Raw genomic sequence first — 16,766 nt, 5'->3', positions numbered from 1 at the left:
GATATAGATCAGTGATATCGGCAGCTGATATGCATCCCTCCAAAATTACACCCTGTCTTCCTTTAAAATGGTTTAATAATGCTGTTAACATTTGATAATATTTTTCATTGGGTACACGTGCACCCTTCGAATGATAACTATCCACCAAACGTTTCCAGGTATAATATACCATCTCGGGGGCAGCATATCCAAATCGGTGAAGTAAATCAATAAGCTTTTCAGCTTCCTTAATTAATTCCATATGTGCCATTTGTAATCACAAAATTATACCGAAATTGAATTACTAGTTTGTCCTCACCCCAAAATAAAATTCTTCAAATATGACTGTCAACAGTAAATCCGATATCTTTCTTAAAAAAGAAGATTACACCTCGAAGTACAAAAACAAACTGAACTATATTTTAACGTATAAACACTATTCCTTTGATCGCGGCCACTTCCTAGAATTTTCCAACTTAAAACCAACGGAGCGATGTTACCTCCACTAGTGATTATAGCGAAATGATTTTCAATTAATTTATGGACTCTATTTATACTTTTCCTAATATCCTTATTCCTCTATTTATTTTGTATTCAAAAGAACACGTCCGCACGATGGATCTGCTTTTTGTATAACAATTTTGACCTTCTCGTATACACGAAGATAATGTAATTTCCAAAATACCACACGGCTTATAATTTACTAAGTATTTTTTCAAAGATACTATTAACCTTTATCAGTTAACAACACTTTCCGTTAACAACACGAAGACACGTCTGTACAGTACAAATTCTTCTGCTATACTGACCGCCACGCGCTTTTCCCGCTTTTATATAGACATAAATATGAAAATTCCCAGAATTCTGTGCGACTATAATTTTATGATATAATCCACTATGTGTTTACCAAAATATGGATAATGTTTATTCTACAATAGTTCGGGACCAGCAAATTTAATTATAGTTTCCGATAACAATGTCCCGAAAAGTACAAGTAGAAACGTCTTTACTCTAGCAGTACTTCTTCTAAAGTGAATATACGTGGTTTGTTGCGTGCTATTTATACTTTCGGAAAAAAATGTAATCTCGTACCCAGATGTATTAAAAAAGAAAATCTCAAACCCATGAAAATATGTTCTATACTACTCTTTTTACAACATGTATAATTTAAAGTCATGTGACATTCTTGAAGTTTTCCAATCTTAGACGAATGTTTAATTTTTACGGACATTAATATTTTCATATTTGAAAGAACATCTATGATGCAAACATTTTAAAGAATAAAAGTCATTTCAAAATAACATTAGCAATACGAACAACAAAATAGTAGTAAACGCAATTTAATGAAAAAATAGAATAATAAACAACAATGATTAAATAATATTACAAACAAACAAGAAAATAAAAATAAAAAATGTTAGAAAAAAACGGTTTAGATCAGTTTCTGAGTCACAACAGCAAAACCATATTTAATTTACCAAAATATTAAGAAGTAACAGTATCAGATTTTAAAAGATACTTAATTATTTTAGTTTATTCAAAATAGCATTTAAATACTTAATTGTTACAAATTATAGTTAAGAAAAATTACGTATGGTTAGAATGAAAGCTCTATTAGTTACAAATCATAGTTAAACATCAATCAGCAGAGAAAATTTATTAAATAGGAATAGCAAGAATTAACAGGTTAGGAAAAGCATAATTATTTAAAAGATCAATTACTAAATTTCAAAGGTGTACGGCTAAAAGCATATTAAATTAACTAAACAATTAAAATATTTAATATGATAGGCGTTCTACAGTATTCAATGCATCAACAAAGAAAACTAATATAATCAATAAATATTTTTGTGACTATTCAATTTGTAAACTTTGATTTATTGTAACTATTTTTATAATGCACTACTAATGGAAGTTCAGTTAATTTTATTTTTCTACTTTAACTGTAAACGTTAATGTCAATTTTCTCAAATGACATTAAATTCTTACAATGCAATTCTTTATATGTTTACATGAAACTCTTTGATTGTAAAATAAAAAATGCAAAAGTGTAAATTTAAAATTGTAAAGTAAAATGTAAATTAAAAATGCAAAAGTGTAAATTAAAAATGTAAAAGTAAAATGTAAAGATGTAAATTAAAAATGTAAAAGTAAAATGTAAATTAAAAATGCAATTTTCACATGAAACTCTTTGATTGTAAAATAAAAAATGCAAAAGTGTAAATTAAAAAAGGTAATTTTCACATGAAACTTTTATTGTAAAATGCAAACGTAAAAAAAATGCAAAGTGTAAATTAAAAAATGTAATTTTCACATGAAACTTTTATTGTAAAATGTAATTCATTATATGTTTACATGAAACTTTTAATTGCAAAATAAAAATGTTAATGCAAAATGTAATTTTAAAAAATTAAATGTTTCAAACGAAAATATAAGTTTAGATGTTCATTAATTAAGTTTCGCACATGTAAAGTTAGTTTAGTCAAAATTATTTGTCAGTATGTCTTTCATTATGTAAAATTTAATATTGTAGTTTCATTAAGTTAAAATTTTAATTATTTACTGTTCATATACTCTTTGAACTAAAAAATTTTAAAGTTTGCAACACTTACCACCGCTGGTTAGATGTCAACGGATCTAACAGGACACGTTGTATTAATTTTCAGTGCACTTGTATGCCGCTGTCAACACTGAAACCATAAAAACATTTATTAGTATACAATTTCAGTTCTATATTTATCATTTTGTTACAAAATTAATGCACAATAAGCTATTTAGTAATTATTTTTATCAACTTTCAGTTTAACAATGAGCTTTTTTATTAATTTGGAACTCACATAATGTTCTCTAAGTTTTCTTTAATGGAAACGAACCAATAAATAATTAACACCGAACTTCTAATAAATTTTAATAAGTTCACACTCATTGAGTGTTCCTACGGAAGCGAAAGAATTAAAATAAAATAACACAAACAAATAAAATAATCACAAATAAATTTGTTCAGTTTTCAAACTAGTTTTAATATAATCACAAACTATTTTAACTGAGTGTTATTTTAAATAACACGAAACAATACATAAGCTGAGTTTTAATAAAAACGAAATAACAAAAAAAGCAGAGCTTAAACAAGTAAATTGATAAAAAAATTGAAATGATCCGTAAAATAAGTTGCTCCGACTAAAAAGAATACAAATAATTAGTACACTCACATATTGTTCAAACATCCATAGTATGCTGACACGAAGTGTTCGAGTAATTTATTACGAAATAAATAAATAAATAAAGAGCTTGCACAGCAAACGAGTTTGTGTAACAAACTAGAGAATAAAAAAAGATACAATCCAACAAATTATTTGTAGGTTCACACTGTAAGTGTTCTGAGCTTCTAATAAAATGATCAAAGTTGCTGAACAAAGTAAAGATTATTTCAAGAAAGTATATTATGAAACAGGATATGTAATGGAATTAATAATGGTTGCATACTTACACGATATCTGCAGGTTTTTAATTCCAATTTCTTCAAAGGTCCAAAAGAGAGAAGTACAATTGATCTGCTGGAGTATCCTAAAACAAAAAGACAATTTTTTTACTACTTGAAACAAAGTTTCTTAAGAGTTTGTGAAACAAACGAACGAATAACACCGTAGGTGTTCTACAGAGTTTACTTTAGCATACGATTTATTTACAGTTTCGCAGCGTAGCTGGTCTGAGCTTGTGTACCAAGCGATCCGTAAAATAAGAAATTATTTACAAGTTCCCACCGTAGGTGGTCTTACGACTTTCTATAAGAAATTTTTGTAAGTTCACATTTTTTAATGTTCGCAATTTTTAAAATATTTTCGAAACAAGTTTCTCTTTATGAGATTTCATAGAAATCGATCCATAAAATAAGTTGCTCAGAGTAATTTATTAGGAGAATATCTTTTATTCTCTTACATATTGTTCAACGAATAAAATAATCGCAGTTCTAAAAGTAATATTGTAAATAATATGAATTATTTATTACATTGCAACAAGGTTGCTCTATTTGAGTAATTTATGATAAATTGGTAAAAAAAATACCTTTGGTACTACCTCTGATACTTCTGGTAGTACGTTCTTGAATAGACCACACCAATGGATAACCTAAAACATAACATAATTTGTATTAGATTCGTATACATTATTTATATATATTTACTTTAGAATATCTTATATGCATACACTATATAATATAGATTACCTTATATGAATATAGTATCTACTATAAATTCTTATATGTATATATATATTTACTATAAAATCTTATATGTATACACTATATATATATATCTACCATAAATTCTTATATGCTTACACTATATAGCATAGATTACCTTATATGAATATAGTATCTACTATAAATTCTTATATGTATATATATATTTACTATAAAATCTTATATGTATACACTATATATATATCTACCATAAATTCTTATATGCTTACACTATATAGCATAGATTACCTTATATGAATATAGCATCTACTATAGATTTTTATATGTATATATATATTTACTATAAAGTCTTATATGTATATATATTTACTATAGAATATCTTATATGCTTACACTATATAGCATAGATTACCTTATATGAATATAGCATCTACTATAGATTCTTATATGTATATACGAAGTATGTATGTATGTATCTACAATAAAGTCTTATATGTATATATATTTACTATAGAATATCTTATATGGTTACACTATATAGTATATATTACCTTATATGAATATAGTATCTACTAAAATTCAAAAGACCCACCTTAAGATGATTCTCGTTACATATATTAAATCTATTAACAGAAATTTTTCAAGCAGCAAGCTAAAGTATTGACATGTAGCGACAAGTCTAGTAAAAGTCATATGTAAATATCCAAGACTAGTATGGGAGAGGTCTAATATAATGTGTGCTGTTTTGTAGAAGCATGGTGAATAATATATGTACAACCAAACAGAAACATGAAGTCTTAGTACAAAGGCATAGGACTATATCCAAAAAGCCAAAGAAAACACAAAACAAAAGAAACTCCAACTACCATGAGACAGAGATACAGAGTATGGTTAAGTTAGCTTAGCTGTTCTTAGGAGCATGCGATCCGTAAAAATAAGTTGCTCCGCCTAATTTATTACGAGAGTATAAATAATTGGTAAGTTCACACTGTAAGTAATCTGAGCTTGCTTAGCAAGCAATCAAATTAACGTTAACAAAGAGTTTGCACAGCAAAGGAACGAATAAATAATTAATATTTCGGAATTAATTCCTCTGAGCTTCTAATAAAGCGATTAAATATAAGGCGAAATATGATCTAATTAAAGTTACAAAATAAAAAGCAAAAGATAATTAGAAAACATACATAGCAAACAGAACAAATAGCCAGGGAGCTATAAAAATAGGAAAGAAAAGGTATTTGTGTATGACATAGCTAGAGAGCAATAAAGAGAAAAAATACAGACGAAAATAGGTACCAAGGAAAAAAAAGTAATACTACAACCGTTGGAGAAGGAACAATAGCAAAAAAGCCACATAATAAAGAAAGGAAACATAGATCATGGTTAGGTCAGGTTTAGAAGTTAATCAAATAGAGAAAAAGCAAAGAAAAAGAAATACTACCATCCAGAAAAAAAAACCAAAACATAAACAAAGTAAACTTTGGTTAGGTTAGGTTTAGAAGGTAATAAAGCAAATAAATAAATAAAGGAAAACAAAAGACAAATAGTCTAATTGTCAAAGAGGATACAGTTATGTAAATTGCAGTAGGTGGAAAGAGAAAGAAACAAAGTAAGCAGAGAGACAGAGAAAAAACAGGGAGATAGAGAAAAGGAATAGTTATGTAAATGGGAGTAGGTGAAAAGAGAGAAACAAAGTAGGCGGAAAGACAGGAAAAACAAGGAAAGAGAGAAAAGGTATAGTTATGTAGATGGGAGTAAGTAAAAGAAAGAAAAAAACAAAGCAGGCGGAGAGACAGAGGAAAAAACAGGAAGGAAGAGGGAGAGAAAGAAGGTATAGTTATGCAAATGGGAATAGGTGAAAAGAGAGAAACAAAGTAGGCAGAAAACAGGAAGAAAGAGAGACAAAAGGTATAGTTATGTAGATGGTAGTAGATGGAAAGAGAGAAAAACAAAGTAGGCGGAAAGACAGGAAAAAACAGGAAGGGAGAGGGAGAGAGAGAAGGTATAGTTATGTAGATGGGAGTAGGTGAAAAGAAAGAAAAAAACAAAGTAGGCGGAAAGACAGGAAAAAACAGGAAAAGAGAGGGAGAGAAAGAGAAGGCATAGTTATGTAGATGGGAGTAGGTGAAAAGAAAGAAAAAAAACAAAGTAGGCGGAAAGACAGGAAAAACAGGAAGGGAGAGGGAGAGAGAGAAGGTATAGTTATGTAGATGGTAGTAGGTGGAAAGAGAGAGAGAAAAAACATAGTTAGGTAGATGGCAGTAGGTGGAGAGAAAAACAAAGTAGGCGGAAGGACAGGAAAAACAAGGGGGAGAAAGGGCGACAAAGTAGAGAAAAGATTAAGAAAAGAAATAGTTGTGTGAATGATACTAGGTAAAACGAAATGCTAGTTGTTTCATATTCTATCTGGTATTAAAATGTAAGATAAAATCAAAACCAATAACAGTTCAAGGAATACTAATAAAAAAGTCTCTGAAACAAACAATAAGGAAACCATGATAAAAGAAATATTGAAGCCTAATGTGTATAAAAGGGTACGGGTCAACTGAAGCTAAGCTATACAAGGTTAGAAAAAAAGCATCAAAATGTTAAAACTTGTGCATCGTGGCATGAGGATTAAATCAAACAAACTTATTTTATTCTGTACTCTAAGTCTAAAACATGTATTTTGTTTCTGTTAATTTCATTTAGTATTTTTATAATTCACTCACTCACTCAGTTACACACACACACTCACACACACACACACACACACACAGTCACACACTTACTCACTCATTCACTCACTCACTCACTCAGTTACACACACACACACTCACACACACACACACACACACACAGTCACACACTTACTCACTCATTCACTCACTCAGTTACACACACACACACACACACACTTTTTAACGAGTGTTATTATAAATAACACAAATGAATAAATAATTAACACGGAACTTTTAATAAAGTGATGAAACTAAAATAAACATAAGTTATTCCAACTATTTTATTAGGAAAGTATAAAAGTAAGAATTGCCCCTTAGTTCCTTGATGGTATGCATTCCAACACTACAACAGTGTCGCACCTTATTGCCTAACCTCCTAGGATAAATCCGTCCTGATATTCTTCACAAATATTCTTATAGGGCACCCTCCCACGTACTGTGTAGTATCCATGTAACTGTACTCGCTTAACTAATTTTACAACAAACCAGTAAACCGCCCCACCACTCTTTCTTTCTTATCTTGCGCCGCGGAATTATTTGTAGGTTTACACTCTATTTTAACACGAAGCTTTTAATAAATTAAAATATTCTCACATCTTTTTAAACAGGTAGCTTCTAATCAATTATATATGCTCACATCTTTTTAAACAGGTAGCTTCTAATGAAGCGTAGGAATAAATAATATGGGTCATGCATAAGGGTCATATTTTAACAAGAAGCTTTTTAACTTCCCACACCTTGTTCAAGTCGAGGTATTAAGAAATACGAAACAATAAAAATGTGTTCACATATACTGTTCGAACACTTTATATATGTAAGGGATTAAAAGAAAGGATTCAATAAATAATTTAGAACTTTTCATAGAAAAGAAGAATATGAAAATAACCGTAGCACGTAAAATTGGTTAGTCCATGATTGAACCGCAATCACAAGTGCATAAGGCAAACGTCTTACTTACTACACCAAAATATGCAAATGTCACTTTGGAGGGAAGCGTGGTGAGTCAAATGTGTTCCGCCTAATTGTATCAACGTATGCAAGTTTTGCATTTATTTTAAATACAATAGTAAATTACTTTTTTCTTATCTACTCAAAATTTTGACAAATATTACTATAGGGTCCAAAACGTGCAATGTGGATGTTCATAACCTACAATTCTGCTCTCATAACCACAGTGATCATTTAGTATGGTGTTTCATTTTCAATTAAGTTTATAAATGCTGCAAACTTTCTTCCAAAATTCCTTGTAATTTACTTCTGTCATAAGTTTTAGCGTGTCTTCCGTGAAAAAAAAACTTTTTCAAACTCCACTTTCTTTAAATTATTTATAGGTTCACAAGCTATGCTTATTCCAAGCTTCTATAAAAAGCGTAGCAATTAAAAATGCACAACAAACAATTTATTTTTCAAGTTCACAATTTTTAAAATATTTTCGAAACAAGTTTCTCTTTATGAGATTTCATAGAAATCGATCCATAAAATAAGTTGCTCCGACTAATTTATTAAGAGAATACAAATAAGAACAACTTTTCATAGAAAAGGAAAATATAATATAATCAAACAAAAGTAAAAAAGAAAAAAATCTTATCACAGCCTGACCGAGGATCGAACGCGCGACCTTTAGTGCATGAGTCCAGCGCTTTACTTACTAAGCCACGAAACAACACAATTTTAATCTAACGCTTTTCCAGCTAGCACATGTTTGTATCAAAGTTCAACATTTCAGTATACTAGGGAAATTATATTTTTTGCTTTCAACGTGGTAGTACATTTAATTTTTATGACAAACAAGAAATAATTTTACCGTTCTGACTAATTTTACAATGTATAGAAGAAATATTAACTGTGTTTGCTCCTAGTTTTATTTATTTGTACAAAATGTCTACTAACATGCAATGGCAAAATATATTTTGTTCATTCAAAATGGTTTGCATTATGGTCAAATAATTATAAGTAAAACTATAATTTGTACAAGTACCTGTAATAAATCAGAATTTGTTCAACTAATTTATTACAAGGAAGTTAAAATCTTGGCAATGAAATCTCATCTTCAAAGCAAGTATCTCAACGAACATTCAAAACCTAAATTCCGTAAAATTGATTAGGACTATTACAAGAAACGTATTAAATACTAAAATAACGTGCGGTTTTACCAAGGAAAGTTCAAATTTATACTTTTGGGCAGGGCAAAGCGTTCACCGTTGGTGCTGCCCTACAATTGCATTTCAATATATCCAATAAACAAGCTATCCTAACCACTAGGACGATTTCAAATCTAACTGACTCCTAAATCAATTCAAATTGTTCTTACTGACAAAAGTGGTGTAACAAATAAACATTAATCCTATACAAAACCCTGTAGGTTTTGTTTTCAAAGCAATAATTTAAGTCTTAGTTCATCTTATTATTCATTATATTATGCGTGTTCTTACCACATTCTTTATAACTTAATGCCAAATATTCTACGGGTTCCCCAGGTCATAAAATAATTACTAGTTTCTCTAAGAAACTATGCTTCTCCATAAATTCCCCACCACCCACATTTTCATTTCGTCAAACTTCCTATAAAATTGTTTCTGTAAATAATTAGTATGCTTTTGAAATGAACTAAAACGCAAAAGGTACAGATTAATTAGCTAGTAAGAAGTTCTCTACTAATACAAGTCATTAAACTTAAAATAGGCTAAAATCTTATCTCTATTGCCCAGTTTTTCGCAAGCAAAAGCAATATTCAGCAATCCGTGTTTACGGCATAATATTTTTATTAAACTTTAAAATTAATCCAGTTCCCTTAAAGAAACTGTCTACATGCTGGATTCAATATACAGTAATTTTCTGAAACTAGCAAAACTCCATAAAAATTGAAATGTCCTAAAACAAATCTACGCCTATCATCACTTAAAACTTAAATTTAAATTGTTCTTAAAATCTGTCATAGGCGATAAACGCCGGAACAAGTTATAGGTACCAAAAAAAAATCCCTAGAAACCTATTTCTTACTAAAGTAATTGGTTTAATTAGCCATCGCTCTGTTCGCAATATTACAATAAAACGTATTAATTTAAACGTAATCCTACCACAATGTAAAATCCTTTATGGTTTCTCCAAATTAAAAAAAAACTTTACGGAGGTCTTGTAAGTGTTTTCTACACTTAGTTCTTACTTTAGTTCATAGGTGGCAGTAAACGCGTTGTTCACGACCCATGCTTTGTCTAACTGCTCTAACTATGTAAGTCAAAATAATGCCTCAAAAATATATTACTGCTTTGTTTCATAGCCACAAAATTAATACTAATAAACATACGCTATTTCAACTAGGTATATGAAATCATGTGGCCTATAATTTCTGTATAAATCCTAATGTACTACAATAATTTAATAAATTCACATTTTAAATAAGGTAACATCACAAAATCTAATTTTCTCTAATTCTGCCTTCCCAAGCTATCCGTATTAAATTAATCTACAGTAAAACATTGTTCATTCTCATCAACCAAATTCGTTTTAATTAAGACTAGTAGTTCAATTCGTAATGTAATCCAGTCAATAATAGGCTTTGTTACTCAAGAAAACATTAAAATATGTAATAGTATTTCATAAAACTGCCCAAAAGTATATATATTTCCCCCTCTGCCTAAAATACGTACACGTCACCTATAAGCTACGTGTTTAATTTCCGGATGAAAAGTGTATAACCCTAGCCACAGTTTTCATCGTTTTTACAACAAACAAATGCCTAGGTTTAGCTCACTTCTTCCAATTAAAAGAAAAGCCTAAAATCTAATTCATAACCACCATTAAAATTTTATTTTTAGTAATTAAAGCTCTTCCGTGGCTAGGTGGTGGTGTAAAAAAAACCAGTTAATTCCTCCAGTTTATGTGGCCTACATTAATCTATAAGTTCATGTCTCAAATAGCCTTGGTGAAAAAAAGTTCTAAATTTACAATCAATTACATTATAGGCCCTAGTTCCATTCCCAACGCGAACTTCTATATTTCCACATTTAATGTTAAGCAAAATATTACGAGCCTCAATAATAAACAGTACATTAAACTAAAATTCAACTCAACTCTGTCTAAAATAATAACATCCGATTCTGTCTATTCAATAATATTTATGAATACAAATCTAGATTCAAACAAAAAAATAATATACGCGTGTATATTATTAGTACTCAAATTTACTCCAAACAAAGCGTATAATTCCAATAATGCATCTAAAATTGTTTAAATATAAAATAAAAATCAAATTAAACTTACCAATACAATTATAAATCAGCGTACAAATATTAATGAGATGCACTATTCACACTACACAATAACAAAATCAGCAGTTAAAAATCTTCGGGTGTTCCCTCTCCAAAATCTTAATTCAAAAGAGGGCAGAATATCGTTGTACTAAAAGTCTATGCCCTCCCTCAAAGAGGGGGAGAAGATGATGCAGTCATGCTTCCTCATTGTCACATGTGCATACGTTGCCAAATGAATTATTTTAGTGACCTCTATCTTCTTACTCATCCTAAGTAGGCTACGGTCTTCACTCATCAAAACCAAACAATTAAATGACAAATTGGCAACACCGATGAGGTCATTCAGTTGTTTTCCGTATGCAATGGAAAATTTCCTCCGTGTCTGAGGGAGTAAAGTATAATTTACATAAATAAGATAAACGTGGTCTGGCGTTGGTTTTACTTCCTTTAACTCGTGACTCATAATCTAAATGATTTCATCTTCTGTCCGTGAAGTCACCGAGTGCTTTTTGTCTTGAAACACTGGTTTCAATAAATAAAACAATAGTTTCTTCTTTAATAGGGCAAGTTTATAATTCAATTTTCATTATTATTATAATTCAATCACTAAAATATATTTAATCTGTTTCAGTAAAATGTACACCTTGTGGAAACATATGTGGTTCTCTGTAAATCACAGTGTTAAAATATTCTCAATAGTTCTCCATTGGCAAGCAATTAGTGTACACCCCCTTTGGCGTGGGTGATTCGGGTTCAATTCTCAATGCGGGTCATATGGTTCGGGCCTACATTAAGCTGTAGGTTTATGTCTCAAATAGCGTTGGCGTTAAAAGAAGCGCTAAATTCACAATCATATACATTTTTAATGTGGAAACCCTAATTCAATTCCCTGCGGGAGCTCATATTGTATGTCAATCAGTAGGTCCACGTCTTATATAGCATTGGTGGTAAACTCAAAATCAATTCAAACTTAATCGTTAGCCTACGTCTCAAAGTTCCCATTAACAGGTTTATGTCTTATATAGCCTCTTTGTTTAAAAAAGCGCTAAATTCACAATCATATGCATCTTTAATGTAAAACCCAAATTCCATTCCCTATGGGAGCTCATATTGTATGTTAATCAGTAGGTCCACGTCTTATATAGCATTGGTGGTAAACTCTAAACCAATTCAAACTTAATCGTTAGCCTACGTCTCAAAGTTTCCATTAACAGGATTATGTCTTATATAGCCTCTTTGTTTAAACTCAAATAAGCACAGCTCAAGTCCAATCCACGGGGGGGCTCATTTATTTAAAAGTAATGTTCAATTTTCAAAATGGACATCTGCTCAAATATTTTATAGTAGAACGTATAATTTAATCGCTAGGGAAATTACTCGCTAACGTTCTTGCCTTGAATGCAAGGGGTCCCGGGTTAAATTCATGGTGGGGCAGTCGGTCAAATGTAAAACATTTTTATGTCCTAAATAAATTTTTCTTGGTCCAGACAAATGTCTGTATAGTATCTATGCCCCCTTCCCATAATAGTGTGCTTGCCCTGGTCCATAAAGCCAAATTTAACTAGTAATATCATAAAACATAACAATACTAAATGCCATATGCCTTCCGCAATATTAGTATTGTACCTTAAATATTATTCATTAATACGTAATCAATTTAAAATACGTCTAGTGTCTTATAATCTAAAATAATTATTAGTTACACCTATCCGTGTGCATTTCTAGACGTAATACACAAAATCATATGGAAGTTTATAAATTTCAACTTAGCTGTCTCTAAATAAGAATGTATGGTCTCTTCAATTTTTAACAAAGGAATATCAATCAATAATACAAGTGTATTTCTGTAGTTCATAACATCAAATCATATATGGCCATTAAAATTAAATTTCGCTTATTCAAACTTAACAAATGACCACGTAGTTTAAGCTGTTACCGCTAGATGGATCTATGATAGTAAAGCATTTTCAAACATAACAAATAGATAGCGTTACAGGTCTTTTTTCATTACTGCCAAAGAAACAGTTGTATTCGTCAGCTAAACGGTAGCTAAACGGTAAGATGATGGATCAGTAATGCAAGGGTTGTGAGTTCAAAACGCGTCCATGGCAACAAATATTATTTTTGTATAATTTAATGCTATGATCGTTACTAATAATAATAATAATAATAATAATAATAATAATAATGCAATTCAATACATAATTGCAATATCATACGTGCGTTACGTATAGTCCTTAAAGCAAACCAAAGCGGTAGGAAAATACCATAATTGTCCATTGCTGAGCAAATGCCAGGTAACAGGTATACAAAGTGAACGGGTAAAAGTTAAAAAAAAAACTCGCACCACGGTTAAACAGTAATAATACCTGCAAAATCTAACGTTCGGTGCATCGTAAGTGCCGTGCGGCAAATATACAAACCAAATGGGCGAAAACTTACACCACGATCAAACAATAATGGCGCTATCAAAGCTACCGTTCGGTGCAGCGCAAGTGTCGGGCGGCGGATATACAGAGCGGGCGGAAAACTCGCGACAATAATGGCGCCAATACAAAGCTAGCGTTCAGTACAGTGCAGCTACCGGGCAGTCGGCAAATATACAGAGCGGTCGGCGCGACGGTAATGGCGCCAGCGCAAAGGTCACACATACGTGATAAGATATACAAAGTAAGCGATAAAAGTATAAAGCAAACTCGCAGCATAACCAAACAGTAATGGCACCAGTGGCACCATCTGAAGCGTTATCAATCCAGGATAATTGCAAACTATTAATTAAAAATTAATTGAGTTGTGCTTAAAATAAGTCATAAAAGGGAACTATAATTACGTTACATGCAAAAATTATCAAAAATCTAGTTACTTTTTGCTGCAACACTGCAAAAAAATCACTAAAAAATCAGGAAAATTTACCTATTTAGGGGAAAAAAGAATCACTGTGATTATTCTCAGTACAGGCAACACTGCAAGATGGCTACGTTTTATACATATACCTACTGGGGTGCACCAATAACTACCTCTACATTTGATTTAAATTTTTGTTTTTAAATGCCTTTAGGCATGTATGGTGTGAATGTGAATGAAGAATAGTACTTTGTTCAGTGAATCCTTTTTCTTCAACCTTCAGAAAATCGACTTAAACTATTGCTTTTACAAAAAAAAAAAAAAAAACTAAGCTTTCTTTTAAGCCTCAAACGGACACATGACAGCAGAAAGTTTCAGAAAATGCTGCTATTTCACTGCTAGGTTCCCATTTTAGACACTGTAAATTTACAGTGAAGGGGGGTGCATGTGCTCCTGTGCACCCCTCTACATCTGGCCCTACCCACAGTTCTTCCCTTTCTCTTCCTAAAGGTTTATTTTTCCATTCTTTCTTTCGTGCACACATCTCTTTTCCATACACACACGAAAGTATTTTTGTGTACGTATTATACAGGGTCGTATCCAGAAGTAGTACGACTGATTTTTTTTAATTATTGGTTATTTTGGTACATCGACTTCATACTCTTCAAAATAGGCACCTTGGGCATTCACACACTTCTGTTGGCGAGCCTTCCAGGTTGCGAAGGCCTTCTGGAAGTCGTCCTCCGGGATGCCGTTCAGCGCCCTCGTCGTCGCCGCTTGGACCGCTTCCACCGAGTCGAAACGATGCCCCTTGAGCTGCCTCTTGATACGGGGGAACAGGAAGAAGTCCGGCGGTGCCACATCAGGGCTGTAGGGGGAGTGAGGCAACGTGGAAACGCCGAATTTTGTCAGGAGATCCCTCACAATCCATGTGCCGTGGCACGGTGCGTTGACATGGTGGAGTTTCCATTTCCCCACCAGGTCTGGTCGCACGCATGTGATCCGATTTCGCAGCCGTGTGAGCACTTCCACATAAAGTCTTGCATTTATACTCTGTCCAGGAAGTACAAACTCCTTATGGGCAATGCCACGACGGTCACAAATTGCAATCAACATCGATATCACTTTCGATTTCGACATTCTGGCCTTCTTTTTACGGGGTGATTTTGCGGCTCATGGTATCCTCCTTATAGGCCTGCGTAAGCATGTCCTTGGTTTCGGTCGCTGATTTTCCCAGTTTGACGCAATTTGGCGTACTGCTGCTCCAAATTTCGCTCCATCGCAACTGACGACAAGGCGTCACAACAGGAGGTCACTAACACAGTGGTCCACACTCAACTAACGCACGCAGGCAACTGCCACCGGTCGACACCTGTTCCCAAGGCTCCCCTTCATAACATCCGGCCTTGCAGCCCCCCCCCCCCCTACATTGCTCCGCGCGAGCGGGAAAAATCAGTGCATCTACTTCTGGATACGACTCTGTATATATATATATATATATGCTACAAATGTTCGTATTTTTGTTGAGTGTCCGGTGTTGAGTGTACATGGTGTTGAGTGCCCGTCAACAGCAGCACACATAGATCCCAGTTGGAATCCTGATAGGTAATTGAAGTTGCGATGTTGGCTCAACCTAGATCTTTACTTGCTATAGCGCAGAACATGTTAAAGCGTATATAGGCCTATATATAATATACCGCTCCCAAACAAGTTGAGTTGTAATATAGGTCAGGCTAAATAAAATTATGCTTTTCGGTATACAAGAAAAAGCTGACACAAAAGAATCTCTGCCCCTCCCCGATGAATAGAAGCTGGTATCGTCACTGTTCTATAACCAAATAAAATATTTTTTTAAAAAAAGTCATAAAGACCTGAAAACTTACGATTCCAAATTCTTGTGAAGACCGGATACAAACAGTATACTAAACTTATTAGTCTAAAAAATAATGAACATTACGTCATCACTGAGACTTTTATTATACTTTTGTTCTTGTTCTTGTAAAGTAATTTGTCGTGCGAATATAATTCTCTCTCTCTTTCCCTCTACTCTTCAGATAAAAGTTATATTTATCTCATAATAAATTGTACTTCATTCTAAAGCGAAACATTTATTATGTGTGCGATGTAACAAAAATCAATAAATAAAAGTGACTCAACGCAATTTCACAACGTGTGAAGTTATTTGAAGGACAAAACTCCGGTGTGTCGTGCCTGTCAGATAGCTACACTGATTCGTAGCCATAAAGTCTGTCCTGGTGAATACATAACACCACCAAGTCCTCCCTCTTGCATGACATCACTTTACCACAACAAGCGGATCAATCTCTTTTGGTGACAGCTGTCACACGGCATGCAGCTCCCCCTCCCACAATGCTTAGTTCTTTGAACTTCAATCCGCATTCAAGTATGGCACCTTCCGCTGCTCAAAGCAAACACATACATATATACATACGGTAGTTTTCTAGCGGAGATCAAAAATATGACATTTACATGATCCAATGTAAGGACAAAATACGGGCGATATAATCACGTCATTCAACAAGATGTGTTTTAACCAGTAAACACTAATTACTCGAACGGTTAGTGTGCTTAGCTTTACTACACGTTGTCTGGTCCGGTCTTGATTTCGAACGTGTAATAATAATAATAATAATAATAATAATAATAATAATAATAATAATAATAATAATAATAATAATAATAATAATAATAATAATAAATTATGTCTATATCTGCAGCGGCTTGAAAAACACAATCGTCAACCAACCGTAACAA

General features: G+C 32.3%; 1 long non-coding RNA gene across 3 annotated transcripts in view; it reads right to left on the bottom strand.

The window, feature by feature from the left end:
• LOC145686374 (uncharacterized) overlaps positions 1-11,325 on the bottom strand; it is a 196,185-nt gene extending 184,860 nt beyond the window's left edge. For 2 of the 3 annotated variants that reach the window (XR_014131600.1, XR_014131599.1), the window contains exons 1-4: positions 11,158-11,325; positions 4,042-4,104; positions 3,467-3,543; positions 2,592-2,669 (exon numbers count right to left, since the gene is read on the bottom strand). This is a non-coding gene — a long non-coding RNA (uncharacterized LOC145686374). Of the gene's footprint in view, positions 1-2,352; positions 2,670-3,466; positions 3,544-4,041; positions 4,105-11,157 lie in introns of those variants that run through there. The other variant, XR_014131598.1, reaches the window with a different exon arrangement.
• Between the last annotated feature and the right edge of the window lie 5,441 nt (positions 11,326-16,766).

This window comes from Thermobia domestica, chromosome 5 (genome assembly GCF_964235325.1).
Source record: "Thermobia domestica chromosome 5, izTheDome1.hap1.1, whole genome shotgun sequence".
In the NCBI taxonomy this organism is placed as follows: domain Eukaryota; kingdom Metazoa; phylum Arthropoda; class Insecta; order Zygentoma; family Lepismatidae; genus Thermobia; species Thermobia domestica.
This window is presented reverse-complemented; position numbering and strand designations above follow the sequence as displayed.